Source organism: Lathyrus oleraceus, chromosome 3, assembly GCF_024323335.1.
Source record: "Lathyrus oleraceus cultivar Zhongwan6 chromosome 3, CAAS_Psat_ZW6_1.0, whole genome shotgun sequence".
Lineage (NCBI taxonomy): Eukaryota > Viridiplantae > Streptophyta > Magnoliopsida > Fabales > Fabaceae > Lathyrus > Lathyrus oleraceus.
In genome coordinates, this window is record NC_066581.1 from 41503166 (window position 1) to 41520569 (window position 17404).

A 17404-nucleotide genomic window follows, 5' to 3' on the forward strand; every position below is an offset into this window, starting at 1 on the left:
GTAGAGTTGAGTGCCTTATTACTGATCCAACGTTATCCGTAACTGGATGACCATAAAGACAGTTGATGAGTACTCCACGAAGCATGCTGAGGGACATGAGTGTCCTAGATGGAATTTGCCAATCCTGCGTAACAGGATAAATGTCTATGGGCCCAATATTGAACTGGACAAGGGTGACACGGTCTATACCTTGTGTTCAATATAGACATAAGGGCAAAGGGGTAATTATACACATAATTATTATCACAGGAGGTTTTGTCAGATCACATGACATTTTCGTGACTTGGGTAGCAGTGATGTGTTGCTAGATACCGCTCACTGTTTATTATGTTAAATGCGTGATTTAATATAATTGCCAACGCCGCGAAAACCTATAGGGTCACACACAAAGGACGGATTGATGAGAGATAGAATAATTAAGGGACATCGTAAGGTACGGTGTACTTAAGCAGAATACGAAATATGGTAAGGTACCAAATACTTAAGTGATTTTGGCATATTATGAGATATAGGCCAAAATGCACTTAAGTGGGCTTTTTGGATTGAAGCCCACACAAGTGGTTCTATAAATAGAGCTCTTGTGCAGAAGCTTTGTATGGGAATACAACACAACTGAAAAGTTGGAATTTCGTATCTCTCTCTCACTCAAAGCCTTCATTCATAACAGCTAGCACTGCGATTGAAGGAATCCGTTCATGTGGACTGAGTAGAGACGTTGTCATCGTTCAACGTTCGTGATCGCCCCGTGGATCTGTATCAAAGGTTCAGATCATTATCAGAGATCTGCACCAAAGGTTTGAATCGCCACAAGAGGTAACGATTCTATCACTGATCATGCCCATTCGTAAGGATCACTAAATGGAGAAATTTTTTATATTCCGCTGCGCCATGGATGGCTATTCTCCTACAGTGGTATCAGAGCCACTTACGAAACCATGAATCTGATATCTGTTTTTGTTATGTAATAATATGATTAAAACAGAATGAATCATAAATTAAATTGAGATCGATCAAGTTACATATATGTGATATATGTAACCCTGATGCAAAATACATTATATATGATATAATGTTCTTGTTTCGTTCATTCAAAAACCTCGATATTATTTTCCTTTGAGCGATCAATGGTCGTTTGCTTCTTGATCCGACATTAGTATGGTGAAGCAATGACGTGTTGATCAATCATACTGAATTAACAATCGAGACGTGTTTGACGGTCTGAAACTGGTGCATTAGGGTTAGTGACGGCACAAGGGTTGTGTTGTCAGAGAGTTATGCGATTGGGGTTTGAACGCACAAGAGTTGTGCTTCCTAAACACTTTTTGGAACAGTGTTAACCGGTTAACGCGTATGGTTAACCGGTTAACGGAATGCGAAATAAATTTTTGAGATTTTCAAACAGTGTTAACCGGTTAACGCATTTGGTTAACCGGTTAGCGCAAGGCGGAAAACAGTTTTCCAAGACATTTTCAAACAGTGTTAACCGGTTAACGCATTTGGTTAACCGGTTAACGCAAGGCGGAAAACAGTTTTCCAAGACATTTTCAAACAGTGTTAACCGGTTAACGCATTTGGTTAACCGGTTAACGCAAGGCAGAAAACAATTTTTCAGATTTCAAAACAGTGTTAACCGGTTAACGCATATGGTTAACCGGTTAACGCAAGGAAATTTTCGCCCATTCGGCTAACTCAGTGCTTTAAAAGTGTCAAGTGTTGATACGAAAAGCGACATCGATTTTAAATGAATTGTTCATTAAAATGTGATGATCGGTCGTCGAAATTTAATTTGATTAATTAAAGGAATTAATTATAATAATAATAAAGTGTTTATTATTGTCTTGTGGTGATCGGTTATGGCCTTAGTTTTCCTTTGTTTTATTTGGGTTTTTAAAATACGACCTGCGTGTCGTGCCTCTCTCTTAATCTCCCAAATGTAACTTCTTTTCTCATCTCACTCCCTCGTATGTAAAACGAGTTTCTTTCATGTAATGTAATGATATGAAGAAAGCAAAGAAGTCAGTGCCAAAGGAGGACAACCTTGAAGATCTTGCTTGGAGAAGCTTAGATCGTTGTAGGTTAGCTTAGGTTCTCTCATTGGCTTGGGAGAACAATTGCGCTAGGGGCCATAACTGTTTCATTTTGTATGTATGTATGTTGATGCATATGAATGTATGTTGATGCATGTGAGAGACGGTTTATATGATAAACAAGCCGGTGAGATCAGAAAAATTGCAATTCCCTCAAAACTAAATATTAAGTTTTAAGCTTTCCAAGTTTTAACACTCATTAAGACTAGTATCGAATAATGTAGGTTTCGCCTACGCGAGGTGCATGTTCTATATTAGTAAGGTGCGATGGGATAATTGTATCCAACTGTTAAAACAATGGGTCAAACTTAACTAAACAAATTATAATAAGATTATATATATGTTTAGAAGCAAGAGTTGGGAATAATCCATATGATGGATTGGAATAAGGAGTTATTCACCCAACTGAAATTTTCGAGAGTTGTATGAGATACAATTGGAAGGAGTTCCTACCTAAAATAACCTAGTTTTGTGTAATCCGCCTACGCGGACTTAGAACGAAGTGAAATATGGATCTCGACCCACTAGAAAATCTTCCAACGGGATTTTCCGAATCAAATGATGATGGTCATTTGTTTTGAGTAAAATAGTGGGAGCATGTTTAATTAAAGGCCTAATTGAATATGTCAATGATACTTATATTTTCATTAATCCTTATGTAGATTACCATGACAGCAAACACCTCTAACAACATCCTGCGATCAATCCTTGATAAGGAAAAATTGTCTGGGACAAATTTTCTGGATTGGCACCGAAACCTGAGGATTGTCCTCAAACATGATAAAAAGCTGTATGTCTTGGAGACACCTGTTCCTGAAGAGGAACCTCCTAGTTCTGCACCTAAGGCAGAAAGAGATGCTTATAAGAAGCATGTCGATGATGCCAATGAAACTGCTTGTCTCATGCTGGCTACCATGAACTCAGAATTGCAAAAGCAACATGAGAACATGTCAGCGTTCGATATGATCGAACACCTGAAGTTGCTCTATCAAGAGCAAGCAAGGCATGAGAGGTTTGAAGTTTCAAAATCCCTTTTTCAAAGCAAGTTAGCTAAGGGAGCCCCTGTAGGTCCCCATGTACTCAAGATGATTGGGTATGTGGAAAACCTTGAGAGATTGGGTTTTCCCCTCGAAAAGGAACTTGCAACTGATTTGATCTTGCAATCGTTTCCAGATAGTTTCAGTCAATTTGTCCTAAATTTCAATATGATTGATATGGACAAATCTCTTCCTGAACTGCTCGCCATGTTAAGAACTGCCGAGTAGAATCTGAAGTCAAAAGGGAAGTCCATTTTGATGATCGGAAATGGAAAGAGACAGAACAAAAGGCCCACTAAGCATAGTGATAAGGGGAAGGGCAAGGAAGTTGCCAATCCCAGACCCACTGCTGCTTTGAAGCCTAGTGGAGGCATAGCAAAAGAAGGCACCTGCTTCCATTGCGGTAAGACCGGACACTGGAAGAGGAACTGCCCAAAGTACCTGGAAGATAAGAAGAATGGAGTAGAGACTTCAACTTCAGGTATTTTTGTTATTAATTTATCTACTTCTACATCATGAGTATTAGATACTGGATGCGGTTCTCACATTTGTACAAATGTGCAGGAACTAAAAAGGAGTAGAGATTTGGCAAAAGGTGAAGTCGACCTACGAGTTGGCTATGGAGCAAAGGTTGCTGCTTTAGCCGTAGGAACTTTTGTATTGACTTTACCTAGTGGTTTAATAATTCAGTTAGAGAACTGTTATTATGTACCTGCAATTAGCAGGAATATTATTTCCATTTCTTGTTTGGACAAGTTTGGTTTTTCATTTATAATAAAGAACAATTGTTGCTCAATTTATTTGAATGATATATTCTATGCTACTGCACAAATGAACAATGGACTATATGTCCTTGATCTTGAAATGCCTATTAATAACATTAATACAAAAGGGTGAAACCTAACGAGTTAAAACCAACTAGGTAATAATATTAAAACTCTTCGATCAGATCGAAGTGGTGAGTATTTAATCCTAGAGTTTGATGACCATCTGAAAGAGTGTGGGATCCTATCCCAACTTACTCCTCCTGGAACATCCCAATGGAAGGGTGTATCTGAGAGAAGAAATCGAACCCTGTTGGACATGGTCCGATCCATGATGAGTCACACCAATCTTCCAAACTCCTTTTGAGGACATACACCATTGACATCAGCTTACACACTTAACCGTGTTCCATCCAAAAGGTTGAAAAGACACCATATGAGATATGGAGTGGTAAGAGACCACATATGTCTTACATGAAGATTTGGGGTTGCGAAGTTTATGTGAAACGACAAATTTCAACTAAGCTTGAGCCCAAATCTGACAAACGCTTATTTGTGGGGTATCCTAAAGAAACAAGAGGATATTATTTCTGCAATCCTTCTGAGGGCAAAGTGTTTGTCGCTCGAACTGGAGTTTTCCTAGAAAAGGATTTTATTTCCAAAGGAACCAGTGGGAGGAAAGTAGAGCTTGAAGAAATTCAAGAATCACAAAGCATCGATACACCTATGGAGGAATTAGAGCAGGAAACACAAAGGGTTGTGGAAGAGCAACCTGCTCAAGTAGAACAAGACCAACGTAGGTCAGGCAGGATACGTCACCTACCTGAGAGATATGGATATCTCATAACAGATCAAGGTGATGTATTACTCATGGATCAAGATGAGCCTGTGACCTACCAAGAGGCCATAACTGGTCCCGAGTCTGAGAAGTGGCTAGAGGCCATGAAATCCGAAATAGATTCCATGTACACTAACCAAGTTTGGAACTTGGTAGAGCCTCCTGTAGGAGTTAATCCTATAGGATGCAAGTGGGTCTTCAAAAAGAAGACTGACATGGATGGTAAGGTACATACCTATAAAGCAAGACTGGTTGCAAAAGGATATAAACAAATTCATGGGGTTGACTATGATGAAACCTTTTCACCAGTTGCAATGCTTAAATCTGTTCGGATTTTACTTGCTATTGCTGCATATCATGATTATGAAATATGGCAGATGGATGTCAAAACTGCTTTCCTTAACGGGAATCTTCTTGAGGATGTGTACATGACACAGCCTGAAGGATTTGACATACCAGAAGAAGCCCATAAGATATGTAAGCTACAAAGATCAATCTATGGATTGAAGCAAGCTTCCAGAAGCTGGAATCTTCGATTTGATGAAACGGTAAAACAATATGGATTCATCAAGAACGAAGATGAGCCTTGAGTCTACAAGAAGGTTAGTGGGAGCATGATCGAATTCCTGGTATTATATGTAGATGACATATTTCTCATTGGAATCGATATCCCTACCCTGCAACAAGTAAAGTCTTGGTTGGGGAAATGCTTTTCTATGAAGGACCTGGGTGAAGCAGCCTATCAGAATCTATAGAGATAGATCATGAAATGCTTGGCCTAAGTTAGAGTACATAGACAAAGTGCTGAGACGCTTTAATATGAATGATTCCAATCTGGTTATGTGTTTTGCTTAAATGGTGGCACTGTGAGCTTGAAAAGTTCAACGCAAGAGGCAGTTGCTGATTCTACAATTGAGGCCGAGTATATTGCTGCCTCAAGTGCAGCAAAGGAAGCTGTTTGGATCAGGAAGTTCATTAGTGAACTTGGCATAGTCCCTAGCATTGTGGATCCCATTGGTCTCTATTGTGATAACAATGGTGCTATCGCACAAGCTAAGGAGCCTAGATCTCACCAACGATCCAAACACATACTTAGGCGTTATCATCTCATTCGAGAGATAATAGATAGAGGAGATGTGAAAATATGTAAAGTACCTACACTAGACAATATAGCTGACCCACTGACAAAGCCTCTTGCGCAGCAGAAGCATGATGGCCATACTAGATCAATGGGCATACGGGGTATGCCTGATTGGCTCTAGTGCTAGTGGGAGATTGTTGGTGTAAGCCCTAGAGGCCAATACTTTTGGTACTTGTATCGAATTATTTATTAATAATAAAAGGCATTTTCTTTATTATGGTTGATTAATAAAGTCCCTAGAATAGATAGTCCGTTTAATGTATTAAGTGTGACTTAATCATGAGAACACATTAAACATAAGGGCACTGTTCTTAAAGTATCCGTAGTCGAGCTTTAATGTGAAGTGGGATAACATTAAAGCATTAAGACTATTATGTTTGTAGACTGATGATCACATCTCATGGATCATGGATAAAGAGTTATCAAGTCTTAAACATAGGTATGAATATTAGGAGTAATATTTATACCGGATTGACCCGCTATGAGAATACTATATAGAAAGTTATGCAAAGTGTCATAAGTTATTCTCATGGTGATAATAGTGTATACCACTCTTCGACCTGAAACCACTATGGATCCTAGATGTAGAGTTGAGTGCCTTATTACTGATCCAACGTTATCCGTAACTGGATGACCATAAAGACAGTTGATGAGTACTCCACGAAGCATGCTGAGGGACATGAGTGTCCTAGATGGAATTTGCCAATCCTGCGTAACAGGATAAATGTCTATGGGCCCAATATTGAACTGGACAAGGGTGACACGGTCTATACCTTGTGTTCAATATAGACATAAGGGCAAAGGGGTAATTATACACATAATTATTATCACAGGAGGTTTTGTCAGATCACATGACATTTTCGTGACTTGGGTAGCAGTGATGTGTTGCTAGATACCGCTCACTGTTTATTATGTTAAATGCGTGATTTAATATAATTGTCAACGCCGCGAAAACCTATAGGGTCACACACAAAGGACGGATTGATGAGAGATAGAATAATTAAGGGACATCGTAAGGTACGGTGTACTTAAGCAGAATACGAAATATGGTAAGGTACCAAATACTTAAGTGATTTTGGCATATTATGAGATATAGGCCAAAATGCACTTAAGTGGGCTTTTTGGCTTGAAGCCCACACAAGTGGTTCTATAAATAGAGCTCTTGTGCAGAAGCTTTGTATGGGAATACAACACAACTGAAAAGTTGGAATTTCGTATCTCTCTCTCACTCAAAGCCTTCATTCATAACAGCTAGCACTGCGATTGAAGGAATCCGTTCGTGTGGACTGAGTAGAGACGTTGTCATCGTTCAACGTTCGTGATCGCCCCGTGGATCTGTATCAAAGGTTCAGATCATTATCAGAGATCTGCACCAAAGGTTTGAATCGCCACAAGAGGTAACGATTCTATCACTGATCATGCCCATTCGTAAGGATCACTAAATGGAGAAATTTTTTATATTCCGCTGCGCCATGGATGGCTATTCTCCTACACATATTAGTACCGGAAGTCTTACCTGTAAGTTGTCATTCCAATCATTTTTTGTAATGTTGTTCATCGAAGAACTTAGACTTTAGTACAAGACTTTCTGATGATCAATTTTTCTTTATCAGATGTCTTTAATATAAAACTTTCAAAAATGTTAATTTTTAGTCACCATAAATATTGAGTTAGAGTCACCCGATGTTGTTTTCTATTGCATATTTGTCTATAATTACTATTTTTATTTATTAGTGGGACGTAATTGAGGACGCAATGGTATGGTTATTCCGCGTGGAGGCCTATGACGGACGGAAAGCTTTATAAGTTCAATAGGCGATGGATGCACAACGAGAAGAACATGAAGGTGGACCTGTGAAGCAGCAACATCATTTTTCAATAGGATCGTACAACACGTCTCGTTTCTTCTGGTATGGTACAATATGAGTAACACGTTGCTCATCATTTATGGTATAGAAAAGTAAGTAATTCTTTTTTTATTACGTAGAATAATCTTAAACTTTAATTTATTTTTATTTTATAATTTATATTTTAAATTGTTTTTTGTTGAATTGTAATTTCTTATGTCGAAGCAGGTCACTCGACAGAAGAAAGGATGTGTCGAAACACCTAGTTGTCGAAGTGCTTAGGAATTAGCCTCAACATGGATTTCTACTTATGCCCAATTTATAGTGTTAGCAGAATTATGTATTTTGGGCTTTGTTTGAGGAGCAAGCAAGCCCAAAATCTATAAATAGGGAGTTACTCCTCTTGTTCTTCACTCTTAAGTCGAGAGAAACTCTGCATAAACTTATTCTTCTTCTTCCTTATTCGAAGATCCTAATCTCTCTTTCTTCCCCAATTCAATTCTATTTCTTTTCATTACCATTGTGCACCGAAATATTGGAACTAAGGTTGATTGATTCACTTGACTGAAGAGTGAAGAACAAGAGGAGTAATCAACTAGAAAGATTAATTCTTGTTCATCAAGATTCAATTGGTAATTCTCCATAGATTTTGGTGAATTTCTTAAAGGGAAATTGATGAATTTCCAACGTTTGGTATCTAGAGCATTGATTGAGCGATTTGTGGGAAGCAAAACACGATGGTGATGAATCATCTGAACATGCATTTTTCGGCGAGTCTTCCAATTCTGAAGAATCAGAATTATGAGAATTGGTGCAAGTAGATAAAGGTTGTCTTTTGTTATCAAGGTCTTTGGGATCTCGTGAAAGAGTGAGTGACACCGCTTGCAGCAAACACGATGAATGAAAAAAAGGTTGCACACACGGAGTTGAAGAAGATAGTTTATAAAGATCTTTTTATAATCCATCAATGTGTTGATGCAAACAATTTCAAAAGGTTAGTGATGTTGAATCAGCGAAAGAAGCATGGGAAATTATGAAAAATTCGTCTGGAGGCGTAGTAAATGTGAAAGAAGTGGGGTTACAAACTCACAAAAGAACGTATGAATTATTTTAGATGGAAGACAATGAAAGAATAACTGACTTTTTCACCAGGGTTACAATACTGGTGAGTCAAATTAAGGTATGTGGAGAAGTGTTGTCATCAATATCAGTTGTTTCAAATATCTTGAGGTCATTGACTCCAAAGTTCGACCACGTGGTAGTAGCCGTAGAAGAGTTGAAAGACTTGTCAACATTGACAAAGGAAGAGCTTCAAGGGACGCTTGAATCTCATGAATAAAGAATAGATGAAAGAGTTGTAGGCAAGTCAAAGAGTGATATGGCTTTGCAGCCACAATCAGCAAGAGAAAAGAAAGGTAAAAATAAGTGGTTCGACAACAAAGGTAGATGAGGCTACAACAATTCGAATGGTCAAAAACAGTAAGAAGGAGGTTGGTCAAATCAGAGAAAGCCCTCATACCATAGCAACCAAAAAAGAGGTGATGCAGGTAGAGGAAGAGATGGTGGTCGAAAACCTGACAAAAGTCACATTCAGTGTTTCAATTGTCAAAAGTATGGTCATTACTCTAGTGATTGTCCTGAAAAACAAAAGAATCAAGCTAATGATGCAAAGTTTGTAAGGCATGAAGAAGAAGAGATATTATTGATGGTCACAACAAGAGATGAATAAAGATTCCAGGATCAATGGTACTTGTACTCATGATACTCATAACACATGACTGGTAGGAAAGATTGGTTTGTCAACATGAAACCCTCAATGAAGAACATGTTAAAATTTGCAAAGGACAACAACTGAAGGTACTGGTGATGTTCTAATTATGAGGAAAGAAGGCAAGAGGTCAGTAATTTCCAATGTATTATACATACCAGGCATGAAAAGTAATTTGCTCAATATATGGAAGTTGGTCAAAAAGAACTACAAAGTGTCGATCAAAGACAAGATGATGAGAGTTCTCGACTCAGGTGGAAGGTTGATCTTGAAGGCACCTATGTCTCGGAATAGAACCTTCAGGATTGAACTTAATGTGATGGAGCACAAGTGTCTTATAATTGCAAAAAGGAAATAGATGTGAATTGGGTATACAAGGTGAAGTTGATCCTAAAGGTGAAGTAACTCGACATAAGTCAAGACTTATGGCGAAAGGATTTCTTCAGAAGGAAGAAATTGACTTCGATGAAGTTTTCGCACCTGTTGTTAGGATCAAAATAATCAGGTTGGTTGTTGGTCTGGCAAACATGAACAACTGACACATATGTCAGATGGATATGAAATGTGCATTCCTGAATGTCCCTTTAGATGAAGAAGTATATGTTGCACAACCAGCTGGGTTTGTTAAACATGGCGAAAAAAGCAAGGTATACAAGTTGCATAAAGTCGTGTATGGACTTAAGCAAACTCCAAGAGCTTGGAATGATAAGATAGACAGTTTCCTAAAGGAGACCGAATTTTTGAAGTGCACAACTGAGCATAGAGTATATGTAAGATGAAGCAATAATGAGTTTCTTATAATATGTCTCTATGTCGATGACCTATTGATAACAGGAAGTTGTAAGAAGGAGATCAAAGATTTCAAACATGACCTAAGTGAGGAGTTTAAAATGTCAGACTTGGGAAATCTCTCGTATTTCCTTGCCATCGAACTCTAAAAGAGTAGTAGAGGCTTGATGATGCACCAAAGAGGATATGCAGGCGAAATACTCAAGAGATTTGAGATGCAAAATTACAACCCAACTTCGGCTCTAGTTGAGCCCATATTGCAACTGTTGAAAAACACATATGAAGATAATGTTGATCTAATACAATATAGAAGACTCATTGGATCACTTTGATACCTTTGTCACACAAGGCCTGATCTAGCATACAACATAGGTATGGTGAGTAGGTTCATGCAGAAACCAAAGGTATCACACCTAGCAGCGACGAAGAGGATACTAAGGTATCTAAAATGAACTCTATAATATGGAATTTTGTTTCCTACAACTGATGAAGGAAAATAATGCAAGCTAGGGGGATACACCGACTCAAGTTGGTGTAGTGATGCTGAGGATAGAAAATCCACAGTTGGTTGTTAAGGAGAAGAGCGATCCAAAATGCAGCGTAATTTAAAATTTTCTCTTTTAGTGATCCTTACGAATGAGCATGATCAGTGATAGAATCGTTACCTCTTGTGACGATTGAAACCTTTGATGCAGATCTACGGAGTGATCACGAACGTTGAACGATGACAACGCCTCTACTCAGTCCACACGAACGGATTCCTTCAATCTCATTGCTAGCTGCTACAAATGAAGGCTTTGAGTGAGTGTGTGTGTGTATGTGTGTGTGTGTGTGTGTGTGTGTGTGTGTGTGTGTGTGTGAGAGAGAGAGAGAGAGAGAGAGAAACAAAATTGCAACTACACAAATGTTTCTGCATAATGGTTCTATTTATATAACCACTTATGTGGGCTGCAAGATAAAAAGCCCACTTAAGTGTATGTGGCCTATATCTTATAATATGCCAAAATCACTTAAGCGTGTGGTACCTTACCATATTTCGTATTCTACTTAAGTACATTGTACCTTACGATCTTCTACAATTCACTTAAGTGCATCGTACCTTACGGTGTTCCTTAGTTACTCTATCTCTCATCAATCCGTCCTTTTGTGTGTGACCCTGTAGGTTTTCGCGGCATTGACAATTATATTAAATCATGTATTTAACATAATAAACAGTGAGCGATATCTAGCAACACATCACTGCTACCCAAGACACGAAAATGTCATGTGATCTAACAAATCCTTTTGTGATAATACTTATGTGTACAATTACCCTTTTGCCCTTATGTTTATATTTAACACAAGGCATAGATCGTGTCATCCTTGTCCAGTTCAATATCGGGCCCATAGACATTTATCCTGTTACGCAGGATGGACAAATTTCATCTAGGTCACTCATGTCCCTTACCATGCTTCATGGAGTACCCATCAACTGTCTTTATGATCATCCAGTTACGGACAACATTTGATCAACAATAAGGCACTTGACTCTACATCCAGGGCCCATAGTGGTTTCAAGTCGAATGGTGGTATACACCATTATCACCATGAGAATAACTTATGACACTTTGCATAACATTCTATATAGTATTCTCATAACGGGTCAATCCAATATAAATATTACTCTTAATATTCATACCTATGTTTAAGACTTGATAACTCCTTATCCATGATCCATGAGATGTGATCATCAATCTATATGCATAATAGTCTTAATGCTTTAATGTTATCCCACTTCACAATAAGGCTCGACTGCGGATACTTTAAGTATAGTGTCCTTATGTTTTATGTGATCTCATGATTAAGTCACACTCGATACATTAAACGGACTAGCTATTCTAGGGACTTTATTAAACAACCATAATAAAGAAAAAGCCTTTTATTATTAATAAATAATTCGATACAAGTACCAAAAGTATTGGCCTCTAGGGCTTACACCAACAATCAGGCATACCCCTAATGCCCATAGCTCTAGTATGGTCATCATGCTTCTGCTGCGTAAGAGGCTTTGTCAGTAGGTCAACAGTATTGTCAAGTGTAGGTACTCTGCATATTTTCACATCTCCTTTGTCTATTATCTCTCGAATGAGGTGATAACGCCTAAGTACGTGTTTGGATCGTTGGTGAGATCTAGGCTCCTTAGCTTGTGCGATAGCACCATTGTTATCACAATAGAGACCAATGGGATCCACAATGTTATGAACTATGCCAAGTTCACTAATGAACTTTTTGATCCAAACAGCTTCCTTTGCTGCACTTGAGGCAGCAATATACTCGACCTCGGTTGTAGAATCAGCAACCGTATCTTGCTTTGAACTTTTCCAGCTCACAGCGCCGCCGTTTAAGAAAAACATATAACTAGATTGCGATTTAAAGTCATCCTTATCTGTCTGGAAGCTAGCATCGGTGTATCCAATTACAACAACCTCTTCCTGACCTCCATATATCAAGAATGAGTCATTAGTCCTTCTCAAATACTTAAGGATATTCTTGACAGTTACCCAATGAGCATCACTGGGGATCAGATTGGTACCTACTTGTTGCATTTAAAGCATACGAGACATCTGGTCGAGTACATAACATGGCATACATGATAGATCCTATTGCAGATGCATATGGAATCTTATTCATGTGATCCCTTTCTTCCTTATTTGAAGGGGATTGTGTTTTTGATAGACACGGACCATGTTGCATAGGTATGAATCCTTTATTGGAATCATGCATATTAAAGCGTCTCAGCAATTTATCTATGTATGTACTCTGACTTAGGCCAAGCAATTTTTGTGATCTATATAGATTCTGATTCATAATATATAGGCTGCTTCACCTAGGTCCTTCATAGAAAAGCATTTCCCCAACCAAGACTTTACTTGTTGTATGGTAGGGACATTGTTTCCAATGAGTAATATGTCATCTACATAATACCAGGAAAATGATCATGCTCCCACTAACCTTCTTGTAGACACAAGGCTCATCTTCGTTCTTGATGAATCCAAATTGTTTTACTATTTCATCAAAACGAAGATTCCAGCTTCTGGAAGCTTGTTTCAATCCATAGATTGATCTTTGTAACTTACATATCTTTTGGGTTACTTCTGGTATGTCAAATCCTTAAGGATGTGTCATGTACACATCCTCAAGAAGATTCCCATTAAGGAAAGCAGTTTTGACATCCATCTGCCATATTTCATAATCATGATATGCAGCGATAGCAAGTAAAATCCGAACAGATTTAAGCATTGCAACTGGTGAAAAGGTTTCATCATAGTCAATCCCATGAATTTGTTTATATCCTTTTGCAACCAGTCTTGCCTTATAGGTATGTACCTTACCATCCATGTCAGTCTTATTTTTGAAGACCCACTTGCATCCTATAGGGTTAACTCCTACAGGAGGCTCTACCAAGGTCCAAACATGGTTTGTGTACATGGAATCCATTTCAGATTTCATGGCTTCTAGCCACTTCATTCTTGAATTCCTTGAATTTTTCAATGGACTCCGATTTGTGTTTCATTAAATACACATAACCGTATACATCAGTATGTATGAGGGCCAAAAGATCATTAGCTCTTTCACCTTTTCCTGTGAATGAAGACTTTGTCATCTTTCCAATTAAACAAGATCTGCATGTCTCATATGATTCATAATCAAAAGAGTCCAAGAGTTCATCTTTATGGAGTTTGGAAATGCGTTTCTCATTTATGTGGCCTAATCGACAATGCCAAAGGTAAGTTGGATTTAACTCATTAGGTTTCATCCTTTTAGTATTAATGTTATAAATAGGCATTTCAAGATCAAGGACATATAGTCCATTGTTCATTTGTGTAGTAGCATATAATATATCATTCAAATAAATTGAGCAAAAATTGTTCTTTATTATAAATGAAAAACCAAACTTGTCCAAACAAGAAACGAAAATAATATTCCTACTAATTGCAGGTACATAATAACAGTTCTCTAACTTAATTATTAAACCACTAGGTAAAGTCAATACATAAGTTCCTACGACTAAAGCAACAACATTTGCTCCATTGCCAACTCGTAGGACAACTTCACCTTTTGCCAAATCTCTACTCCTTTTTAGCCCCTGCACATTGGTACAAATGTGAGAACCGCATCCAGTATCTAATACCCATGATGCAGAAGTAGATAAATTAATTTCAATAACAAAAATACTTGAAGTTGAAGTCTCTACTCCGTTCTTCTTATCTTCCAGGTACTTTGGGCAGTTTCTCTTCCAGTGTCCGGTCTTACCACAATGGAAGCAAGTGCCTTCCTTTGTTATGCCTCCACTAGGCTTCAAAGCATCAACAGTGGGTTTGGGTTTGGCAACTTCCTTGCCTTTCCCTTTATCACCCTGCTTGGTGGGTCTTTTGTTCTGTCTCTTTCTATTTCCGATCATCAGAATGGACTTCCCTTTTGACTTCAGATTCTGCTCAGTAGTTCTTAACATGGCTAGCAGTTCAGGAAGAGATTTGTCCATATCATTCATATTGAAATTAAGAATAGTGTTCTTATGTTTAATGTGATCTCATGATTAAGTCACACTTGATACATTAAACGGACTAGCTATTCTAGGGACTTTATTAAACAACCATAATAAAGAAAAAACCTTTTATTATTAATAAATAATTCGACACAAGTACCAAAAGTATTGGCCTTCAGGGCTTACACCAACAGGTTATGGTGCACTAATTGGTTGGAATTCAAGAAATAAACCAGTAATGTCACTATCATCGTGTGAAACAAAGTACATATATGTTTCTCTATGTGCATGTCAAGCTGTAAGACCCCAATTTTGGGCCCTAAGATCCCTCATGGCCCATATCATATCATATCATGGCCTCAAGGATCATTGCATGCCTAGCTTCCCTCCTAGTGGGTAGGTTGCCTTGTAAGTTTGTTTCTTGATCACCAAGCATGTCTTGCATTTGTATATCTTTGCTTTTCATATGTTTATCATTCAAAAAGTACAAAAATATTGTCAGTCTAACCTTGTTGCTTGCAGTTGAAGCAATCATCAGTAATTAGGTCAAAGTCAGTCAAGGTCAGTCAAAGCAGTGAATGGTGGCCATTCTTGCAGAATTTGGGCACCATGATCAATAATCAAGAGTTCATGTGACTTGGGACATCATTTGAAGTCAAGGTCTCAAGGAATTAGGGTTTGGAATTCATCAGAAATGCTTCAGTCATCCAAAACCCTAGAAAAAGTCAAACTTGGTCAACTGTGGATTTAATCAGTGATTTGATGGATGGAATTGATTTGAAGGAGCTCATTCATGTCCCTACAAGCCTCATACATCATGCCAAACCTCATCATGGAAGAATTTGGAGCAAAATCAGAAATTTCCAGAAATAGAAAGTGGACCTGTAATTTCAACTGCCAAAAATGAAACTTCTTGATCTTAAACTTACATCATGATACAAGCTTCAAATGAATTTTTGCCCAACATGAAAGTTGAAGATCTTGTTCTCCCATTTTCAAAAAGTCCAAGAACACCCAAATCCCATGCATGGTTGGCAAGATATGATCATTTCAATTTCAAAAAATTTGTGAACTTCAAAGGGCCATATCTCATGAACCATTTGGCCAATTTTGGTGGGGTTTTTTCCTACAAACCACATTTCATCTCCTCTTTCCAAAAATATAAATTTCATCCATCAAAACCTCACCATGCAAAATGGCAATTTTGGACTTGTTTCATTTAAATTCAAGTTTGACCAAAAGTTGACTTTTCAAATTAAAGGTTTTCAGCACATTTGGCCTTTTGGGATCTGTTTTAAATGATGTTTGAAACTTGTTCACAAGCCCAATTCGTGCAGACTTCATACCCCATGTGCAAGTGGATGCAAAGTTAGCAAAAATGCAAATTGGCTTCATTTAACATAAACATGATTAGCATTTGTTAAACCAATGTTAAACAGATGTATATAAGTTATTTTCCGTCATTTGCCAACCCTAGAGAGCTAGCAGCAGCCCCCTAACAGAACAAAAACCTTCACTCTCTCTCAAATTGCATTTTTCACACATTGCCCTTTCTGGCCAAAATCTCCAAAGCACACGAGGAACCCTTTGCATTTTCATCATTTACCAACAATCTTGAGCTGTTTTGGAGCCCTGTTTCCTTGCTGTAACGATCATTTCATGCTGCTGCTACAAGAGGTCACAACAATGGTGAAATCGGATTTGGACACTCCCAAGCCTTGCTGAGCTCGATTTCTTCAAGAATCCTTCATTTCCAACCATCAGCTTCACCTGTCCGAGCCAACATCATCAAAATAACCACTGCTCCACTCCTTTCTTCTAAATTAAGTAAGGTTTCGACCACCTTCTTTCTCTAATCCATGATATGCTTATGATAGTTTACTCTTTGCTGAGTCTAATGAACTATGGGTTGCTTGAAATGGTTGTGTCATGTATGAGAAATCTGGTTTTTCATTTTTATGCTCGAATAAGTTTTTGCTCGATTTGTTTTGTTCAAGATGAATTAGTGAAAATGGATGCCATATTCGTGTTATGTGTTGCTTGCTGATCATAATGGTGTGCTCGTTTGATGTTTCTGGGCATGTTGGAATTTCACGATGGTTGTTGGTTGATGAAGATGAGCTACTGTAGAAAACCCTAAAATTTCCCAGAATTCGTGAAATGCATTTGGCTGTTGTTGTATCGCGTTTGCATGAAATTCCACTGTTTCGTTGCCATAACCTGTCGCCGTTGACACCTCACCCAGCTGCTACGCAGCGTTTCACTTAACTCCCTCCATTATTACCATTTTGCCACCGTGCCCTATTTCATTTGATTAATCATGTGTTATTTCTTTTTTGATTAAATATTTATTTCACTTTGATTACTCAATCTTACAAAATCATAACTCGTGCATATTAAATCCAAATTTCATGAAAATTTCAGCATTGTGTTCATCTTGATGTCTAGTATTTTATCATGATTTTTGCTGAATTTTTGGTTGGCTGGATTTTAAATGGTATTAGGTTTCTTGTCATGTATGCTTAATTTGTACCTTTTGCCATTTCTTTTGTGAAATAATGAGGATGTATCCAATGACCCTGAAATTTTTTTGTGGTTATTCTACACT